This window comes from Mus pahari, chromosome 4, assembly GCF_900095145.1.
Source record: "Mus pahari chromosome 4, PAHARI_EIJ_v1.1, whole genome shotgun sequence".
Classification (NCBI taxonomy): Eukaryota; Metazoa; Chordata; class Mammalia; order Rodentia; family Muridae; genus Mus; species Mus pahari.
This window is the reverse complement of record NC_034593.1, coordinates 84,898,258-84,907,579: the sequence shown is the minus strand read 5'-3', so window position 1 is coordinate 84,907,579 and position 9,322 is coordinate 84,898,258. Positions and strand designations below refer to the sequence as shown.

At 43.8% G+C, this 9,322-nt stretch overlaps 1 pseudogene across 1 annotated transcript; it reads right to left on the bottom strand.

Moving 5' to 3' along the window:
• Window positions 1-3,119: 3,119 nt before the first annotated feature.
• Window positions 3,120-3,413, bottom strand: LOC110321074 (annotated as a pseudogene). Its single transcript, XR_002380496.1, has one exon. The product of XR_002380496.1 is annotated as a translation machinery-associated protein 7 pseudogene (transcript).
• Window positions 3,414-9,322: the final 5,909 nt, after the last annotated feature.

Below are 9,322 nucleotides of genomic sequence, written 5' to 3'. Positions count from 1 at the left end.
AAAAAAAAAAAAAAAAAAAAAAAAAGAGAGAGAGAGGGAGAGGGAGAGATCCTGAGAGTAAAGATCAAACTCCCTTTAAGAAACTTGAGAAACTTGATACTCCTAATCATCAGGAAGTAATCTAGTGATAAGGTCATCCCCTTTCTGACCCCTGACTTTAAAGATTCAAGGATCTCTTTCCTCTGCTCCCTACCCTTTTTTTCCCCTCTCTTATCTAGTGTTAGGGAGTTGACGAGTCAAGAAGGGTGGAAAAAAAAAAAAAAAAAAGAAGAACCCACAAAGAGGCTAAGACCGGCTACACAATACCCCCCAATCTTTCCCAAGCATGTTCACCAACTGGGGACCAAGTATTAAACATACTGAGGACCATTCTGATTTGAGCCACCACAGCCTAGCACTCAAGAGTCAGAAGCAGGAGGTCCGACATGAGTTTGAGATCAACCTGGTCTGCACAGTGAGTTCCAGGCCAGCCAGTCTACACAGAGAAACTATGCCAGTAAATACATTTAAAAATAAATAAATAAATAAACCTGACCAAGGATCTGAGGAAAGAGGGTTGGGGGGATAGAACAAAGATAGAAGGCTGGGAGAAATCCATGACAGATGCTGGGAAGTGCTTATCATTCACGGGTAAAGGCCCGTGAGGCTCAGCAGAGAGGGCTGTTAGAGACAACCATGAACTAACAGGTTCCGAGCTTAGCATAATTCCTTTGCTTTGGATCTTGAGTATCTTCACAGCTTTCTCTATGCAGTCCAGGTTATCCTGAATCATGTTGGCACATGAGGCTGGCACAAACTCACAGAGGTCCGCCTGCCTCTGCCTCCTGATAAAGTCTCTCATTATGGTAAGTTATATATAACGGATTTTCCTTTTAGCCATTTTTAAGTGTGTGGTTGTAGCATTGCTTTCACAGTGCTGTGCAACCACCCCACCCCACCCATCTCCGGAGTTCTTTCACCTTTCCGCGTACAAATTCTGTACCTCTTAAAATTCCTTCTTGCTCCTCTCCCTCAAGGCTTGTGACTGCCATTCCACTTCTGTCCATACCATATACTAAAATAATCACATAATACTATAACTGGGATTTGTATACTATAATTTGTATTGTCTTTCATAACTGGCTAATTTCATTCAGCATCATCTTCAAGGTTTACCCTGTTATAGAATGCATTTCATTTTTAAAAGATTTACTTATTTATTATTTTATTTTATGTATGAGAGTACACGATAGCTGTACAGATGGTTGTGGGCCTTCATGTGGTTGTTGGGAATTGAGGTTTTTAGGACTTCTGCTCACTCCAGTGAACTCTGCTTGCTCAGTTCCTGGTTGCTTCGGTCCAAAGATTTATTTATAATCATATAAATACACTGTAGCGGTTGGTCTTCAGATGCACCAGAAGAGGGCATCAAATCTAATTGCGGGTGGTTGTGAGCCACCATGTGGTTGCTGGGATTTGAACGCAGGACCTTTGGAAAAGCAGTCAGTGTTCTTACCCGCTGATCCATCTCGCCAGCCCCGCATTTTGTTTTTTTAAAAAATTAAACTATTTTTTTATAAGAGTGCCCTGCAGCTGGGCAGTGGTGGTACATGTGCAGGCTTAGATTTTTCAAAACCTACTTTAATAAGGGTTCTTAAGTGCTTCAACCTCCCTTCTAGCCCACCACCCACCAGAGGCAGTGGAAAGGAAAGGCTGATAGAGCAAAGGGGGATGTTGACCTGTTTAGATAGTTCTTCGTGGTGATTCCAGTCCTTGCTGTCAGGATATCAGCAGTTCAGGTCACACAAATCAGCAGTGGTGGCTCAATCCACGCGCAAACTCCATTCGTGAATCAGCAGCACCAGTTCGATCCAGAATAAAGTACAAAGCTCTCCCTGCCCATCAGCCTGAGCTCACAGGAGCAGCTAGAAGCCTCCAGAACACCACCAGCAGGTCTCTGGTGCATTTCTCTCTCTGAAGTCATGACAACTGATGGTCAATGAAGAAGGCAAAGCAAACCAATGCCACAGCGTCATCAGTGAAGACCAGTCAGTCGGCAAGGCCCAACAAGTCAAGACCATGGCCTCACCCACTGCCTGTTATATTTATAACCTTTCCATACATCACATGCCCTCTCAAGCGTCTCAAAGCATCACATGACCTTTCCCAGACCACGTGTCTATTCTCAGCAAAACATCCTCCCACGTGTCTGCCTCAGCCAAACATCCTCTCATAATACAGTTTCCAGAAAAACATCACATGACACAACTGATTCTCCAAAGAAACCAGACATTTCCACTTCCTGGATGCCTTTAATCCCAGCACTCAGGAGGCAGAGGCAGGCAGATCTCTGGGTTTAAGGTCACCCTGGTCTATAGAGCAAGTTCCAGGACAGCCAGGACTACACATAGAAAATATGAAGAAAGAAAGAAAGAAAGAAAGAAAGAAAGAAAGAAAGAAAGAAAGAAAGAAAGAAAGAAGGAAGGAAGGAAGGAAGGAAGGAAGGAAGGAAGGAAGGAAGGAAGGAAGGAAGGAAGGAAGGAAGGAAGGAAGGAAAGAAAGAAACCAATAAATAAGTAAATAAAATTAAATAAGAGTGCCCTGCAAATTCTTTCTTTTCTTTCCTGGCTGTCCTGGAACTCACACTCTAGACCATGCTGGCTTCGAACTCAGAAATCCGCCTGCCTCTGCCTCCCAAGTGCTGGGATTAAAGGCATACGCCACCACTGCCCGGCATGTTTGCTTTCTTCTCCTTCTCCTTCTCCTCCTCTTCCTCCTCCTCCTCCTCCTCCTCCTCCTCCTCCTCCTCCTTCTTCTTTGCTTTTAAATGAGTTGGTTTAATTCAAAGTAGTACAGAATTCAGAGTACAATGAAGATGGAACAATAGGCTCTAGTGGGATTCCAGACTGGGTTCACTTTAAATTCACAGCTGAGGTAGGAATTGCTGAACACCAGAGAAAACGAGCCATTGCATTAGTCATTTTATTCATTTTTTTTAAACAAAACTTTATTACAATGTACAACAGGCTCCAGGATAACACTTAATTCTAGTTATTAGGTGGCAAAGATGTTATATCAGGGAATCCAGATGTTTGACAGGTTGCAGGATAACACTTAATTCTAGCTGTAGTGGCAAAGATGTTATAACAGGGAATCCAGATGTTTAAATAGGAATGGAAGAGGAGGGTCACCATCACCCCAGATGTGAGGAACAGCTTACTTTTTGCCAGATTTCTTAATTCCACCTGTGGCCAGGGGGCCCTTCCCCAAGACCTTGGCTTTTAGCTCCTCGAGTTTCTTCTGTTCCTCCTTTTGTTTCTGCTTGAAAGCCTTATCGTCCTCATCCATCTCCTTGGCCTGCTTCTTGGGCTGTTTCAGGGGCTTCTTTTTGCCACCTTCCAGGCCTGACATGGTGCCTCCAGCCCCTTCTCCAGGCCCTGATCCTAAGCCAGAAACGGGGTTTACAGCCTGAGCCTATGCTGCACCTATCTCTTCCTTCCTGCCTCCCTTCTTTCTTTCTTTCCTTCCTTCCTTCCTTCCTTCCTTCCTTTGTTCTTCTCTCTCTCTCCTTTTTTTTTAAATATTTATTTATTTTTATGTATGTGAGTACATTGTTGCTGTCTTCAGACACACCAGAAGAGGACATCAGCTCCCCATTACAGATGGTTGTGAGCCACCATGTGGTTGCTGGGAATTGAACTCGGGACCTCTGGCAGAGCAGTCAGTGCTCTTACCCGCTGAGCCATCTCTCCACTCCTCTTTCTTTCATGTTTCCATGGAGACTAAGTGCATCATGTGGAAGCTTCTCAAAGCCCATCCTTCTATCTCCTCTCGCTCCCACCTTTTGTGTTTGCAGAACTCCAATTTGAGTCTGGTATTCATTGGAAGCTATACATTCAGGGACAGCCCTACTCTTAGCTCCAAGAGACAGTCTTGACTCGTTTAAACTAGCCAAGGTGGTTGTGTTTGTTGTTGTTGTGAATGGTTGGTTTAGTGTATTATCATGTGAGACAGGAGAGAACACTAGGAAGGTGACTGCTGGAGAACTTGCTTGCTTTCCTTTGTGTATGAGTGTTTTGCCTACAGGTCTGTCTGTCTGTCTGTCTGTGTACCACTTGCATGTCTGGTGCCCTTGCAACTCAGAAGAGGGTATGTGATACTGTGGAACTGAAGTTATGGATAGTTGTGAGGCATTTATGTGGATGCTGGAACTCACACTCAGGTCCTCTGCAAGAACCAGTGCTCTTAGCCATATGTGACCAGTTTGCCATTTTCTGGAAGCTTGCATTCAGCTTGGGAAGGTAAAGCCCAGCTAAATACTCTCTGTCATGTTCTAAACTGAGTTGTGCAGACCATAAACGCAGTAAGGAGTTACATTGATTTTCCTTTTGTTGCTTTTGTTGCTACAGACCCAGCAGCTTCAAACAGCTGTTCCTCCTATTGGAGGGCTTGGTGTCAAGAGTCCATCTAGGCCCAGCTTGTTTGGGGCCTCTGTTCAGATTTCACATGGCTACAGTCAAGTACTGCTAGACTGTTTCTTTGTGGCGCTTGGGTCCTCTTCCACCTGTCATGTGGTCGTTGACAGAATTTCATGAGGATAAAAGTTGGAGGGACCTATTGTCTTCCTATCCCCAAGAGCCACTCAGGTCCTGAAGTTCCTTGTGGTTTCTGGTATGTACATTGGCTTCTAGACAGTTCTGAACCTTCCCCAAAGCCAGCAGGACCAGTCTTGCTAAGATGCAGCCTTCCTTACTCGACACAGCACAATCATGGGTGTGACACAGCTGTCAACTTTGGCACATTTTATTGCCCAGAAGCAAGTCACGGGTTCTACTTACCTTCAAGGGAGGGGGTTACACAAGAGTGTGACTCATTAAGGGGTCATCCGGAACTGTAGTGGCCTCAGGGATTTAGAAAAGGGAAATGTCAGAGAGAGCAGCAGCCTTCAGGGCCACTGGAGAGAGACTTCAGCTAGGGCTTGGGCGAGGAGAATTTAGAACAGAAAAACTGTAAAAAACATCCACAACTGAAAGGTTGTGTGAGCAGACATGCAGAGGCGGGGTTTCCACTTAAGTATCCCTGCTTGAAAAGGGTGATGGAGCCCACTGCCCCTGCAGGTCACAGGATGCAGGGAGAATTTATTCAGTCAAGAAGGTCGGACAGAGGACAGAGAGTAGCCTGCCTTTGGTCAGAACACTCCGGTTCAAGGTTCAGTTCTTGGGTTAATTAGCAGGTTTGCTGTTATCTGAGCCTTTGTGAGGGTAAACTGGGCTCTGAGGTGGGATGTGCTCTGCAAACAATGAGTGGTCCAAGTCCGATGCTGAAGACAGCTTCGCCGACTTCCAAGACTCCGTGGTGTCCGAGTGTCCTGGTCTCTGATTCCTCTGTCTGCCACTGACCCCTTTGCTCTTCTAGTCTTCTGCATGGTGGCTACAGGGAACATTTCCTGGGTTCTGTTTTCAGCACTCAGCTTAGCTTAGAGTAAGGAATACCTTACTCTGTCATTTGTCACCACCCAAAGGCTCCCAAATCTATGTTGTGGCCCAGACTCCAGTGTCTAGTCGTGACTTGACAAGTCATCTTGGGCTTCTCATGGTCTCCTCAAGTCCACTAGGCTCCAAGTGAACTCTGTGTCTCTCCTCTTCCTTCTTGTGCTGGGGACTGTGTCCCATCACTTCCTCTCTGTGCCACAGCACCTGAGATCCATCCAGACTCTGAGCCTCTCCTCTCCCACACCTCCCTCCTTGTATCCCCTCTGCTACTGCCCTAGTTTGAGTCCCATTAATTCTCCCGAATCACTGCAACTGCTTCTTAATTATCTACTCAGCTCACTCTCCACACATTCCGGAGCATGACCCCAAAAATCCTAGGAATGAAATTCCAATTCCCGGGCACAAACAATACCCAGTATCTGGAGCCTCCCAAGTTCTACCTCTCCTGTCTTCCAACTCTTTTCTCCCTGCTGCAGTCCTACTGAGCAGCACATACTGAGAACTCAGCTCACTGAGGTTCTTTCGGACTTCAACAGCCCCCATCATTCTCTGCTGTGAACTTGTCTCCTGTATAACCGCATCTCCCTTGCCCTCATCTCCAGATGCTTGAAGGTGTCTGTCACATCTCTCATTGTGATTTAACTGTTATAGTTTTGTATTTTGCTATCTTGACTGCTAGCCTATGAACTTTTAAGACATTTCACATAGCCCAGGCTGAACTCAGTAAGTAGCTCAGTGAGGCTGGCCTTGAACTCTTGCAACTAGTTCTCTGGGGTATATATGTCTATACCAGTGCATGGGCTTGGCAACGTACTCTCTCTCTCTCTCTCTCTCTCTCTCTCTCTCTCTCTCTCTCTCTCTCTCTGTCTGTCTGTCTCTCTCTGTCTCTCTCCCCGTCTCTAGATAAAAATATCTAACCCCCCCCCAAGAACACAATCATGTATGATTTTAAAGAAAGTCTTTTGTCTTTTAATATATATGGACTTCTGAGACATCTATAGGTAAATACCACAATACCCACATGATTATAAAAAGAAGAGGACTAGGAAGGAACATGGTGTGGAGGAAGGGTGGGGCTCTTTAAAATGCCAAGAGATCAGAAGGGGAACGCCCTTTACAAGGCCATTAGATTATGAGACCTCTGTCCCCAGTGAAAGTTTTAAGTATTGAAGGAAAGGTCTCAGCAGGACCACACCTTTCTGATACTGGGGAAGTGGTTTTCTTGTCTTGCCTTGCTTGGGAAAAGTCACAGTCATTCTCTGAATTCCTTGGAGCACAGATGTCTTAAAGCCAACATGTTCTACCATGTTCTTTCCTTGTATCTTAGGTTAGGCTTCAATAAGGATGTTGATCATTAGATAGTGTCCTCTGCACATTAGTATGTCACATCCTTCCACCTAGAGTAACTTTTCACATGAATCCTAATCTCAGCTACCAAGGTTAAGACTTCATGTAACTCTTTGGGGGACACAGTTTGAGAGAGAAGATCAGAGAAGCTATATGATTCTGTCATTATAAGTTTCTGATTGCATTCTTAGATTTGTTAAAAACTGAATGTTTTTAAGTTAAAAATATGTTAAATATATAAAAAGCTGTGCATATATATATGTATATCCATACATATATATATGTTAAATATATAAATATGTTAAATATATAAATAAATATATAAATTTATAAATATATAAATATGTTAAATATATAAAAAGCTGTGCATATATATATATATATCCATACATACCCATGTGTCTATTTCTGAATAGTTCATGGACTGTGTAATTGATATTTATTTTATATGTACAGACTTGACATGCAGATCATATTTAGTTTGAAAGATACATTTTAAAATACTGCTTCAATATAGAAACCCTTACCACAGAAAACAACATTCTTAACTCTTCTGAAAATATCTGTTCAAAATAACTCATGTAGTATTCAAGTCAAATAAGTTAGTGTACAAATATCCTTTCTAAAAGATGGTAAACTATTATATCTGCCTGTCCAAGAAGCAAGATCATTTAGGAAAGTCTGACATCTAAGCTTATTATGTTTTATGTTCGGCTTNTTTTTTGGTTTTTCGAGACAGGGTCTCTGTGTGTAGCCCTGGGTGTCCTGGAACTCACTCTGTAGCCCAGGCTGGCCTTGAACTCAGAAATCCACCTGCCTTTGCCTCCTGAGTGCCCGGCTTAATTATGTCTTTTTGAGGCAGGATCTCACTCTGGACTTGTGAAGATTCTCCTGACTTTCATTTCCAAGTGCTAGGACAACAGGTATAAGTCCCCATTGCTGGCTCATTTAGTTAGCTAATTAATTAGGTTTGTTTTTAATAAGTCAGGGTTCCCGTGCCAGACTGGCCTTGAACTTACTTAGCTGCCTCGATTACCTTGAACCTTAGATCCACCGGCCTCTACCTGCCCAGTGCTGGCATTACAGGTGGTGTGAGAGCTGAAACCCAGAACTTCTTGCATGCTAGGCAAGCAACATGCCATTGAGCTATACCCCCTTATTGGTTTTCACTCGACCGAAAGTTTGAAAATTAGAGAAGAGTTAAAGAAAAGGAATAATGAGAAAAGTCTCTTTCTACCCTGTCCCCAGCCCAGCTGTCCAGACGTCTTCCCTTGCAGCAATCTCTGCTATGAGTTTCTTGTGTCTAAAGACACTGAGTTGTGTGGTTCCCCGGTATACACTGTAAGATATTACGTCTGTGCTCTGTCCCATTCTTGCCTCACTGTGCACAGTCTCTGTGAGCTCATTTCATGCCATACCACAAGGAGCTTCTTTAGTTTTTCTTTTTGTTTTAAGTGATGTTGTTTTCCATTGTGGATGTATCGTATTTTACCCAATGGCTATTATTAATCCAAGCTACTGCGGTGACTATAAACAGTACTGCAATGACTTACTGTCACAAAAGTGTTATTTCCCAGGTGTGTGAGTGGAAACGGACTCTGAGGGGTGAAGAGGTTGCATGAAGGGCAGTGTGCAGTTTCACTACCTAAAACTGTAATTGTAGATAGCTCATTTATCTCTGCATCTCTCACCACTGTTAAAAAGCCTAGAACAGAATGTACATTCAATTTGTGTGGGTGTGTGTGCACATATGTGTGTGTGTGTGTGCTGAAAATATATATATTGAAAAAGGGTTTCTTATAGCTCAGGATCCCCTTGAACTTGCTCTATAGCTGAGGATGATGACCTTGAACTTCTGATTTTTCCTAGGGCCTCTTTGTTCTGAGTGCTGGGAGTGTATCACCGCATCTTGTTTTTATGCGACTAGGGATTAAGCTGGGCTTCCTGCGTGCCAGGCAAGTGGTCTACCGACTGGCTGATATCCTTAGCCTCCTTCAGTGTAGCTATATGTATATTTGTTTATGTGTATATGTATTCCCCCCCAATCCGTGTATATGTATTTATATACGAGTAAGTACATTACAATTTACGTATAAGAGTGCTCAATTTGCATGTATGCCTGCATGATGGAAGAGGGCATCAGAACCCATTGTAGATAGTTGTGAGCTATCTACATGTGGTTGCTGAGAACTGAACTCAGGACACCTGGAAGAGCAGCCAGTGCTCTTAACCACTGAGCCATGTCTCCTCCCACCTTCAGTATATTTTTTAATAAATAAATAAAGACAAATGTTTTGTTTTGTTTTTTGATACAGATGTTAGCATGAGTCCTGGTTAGCTTGCCTCAACTCACAGAGATGGGATGGTCTCTGCCTCCTGAGTGCTGGGATTAAAGATGTGGGCTTGGAGCCGGGCGTGGTGGTGCACGCCTTTAATTCCAGCACTTGGGAGGCAGAGGCAGGTGGATTTCTGAGTTCGAGGCCAGTTCTGGTCTACAGAGTGAG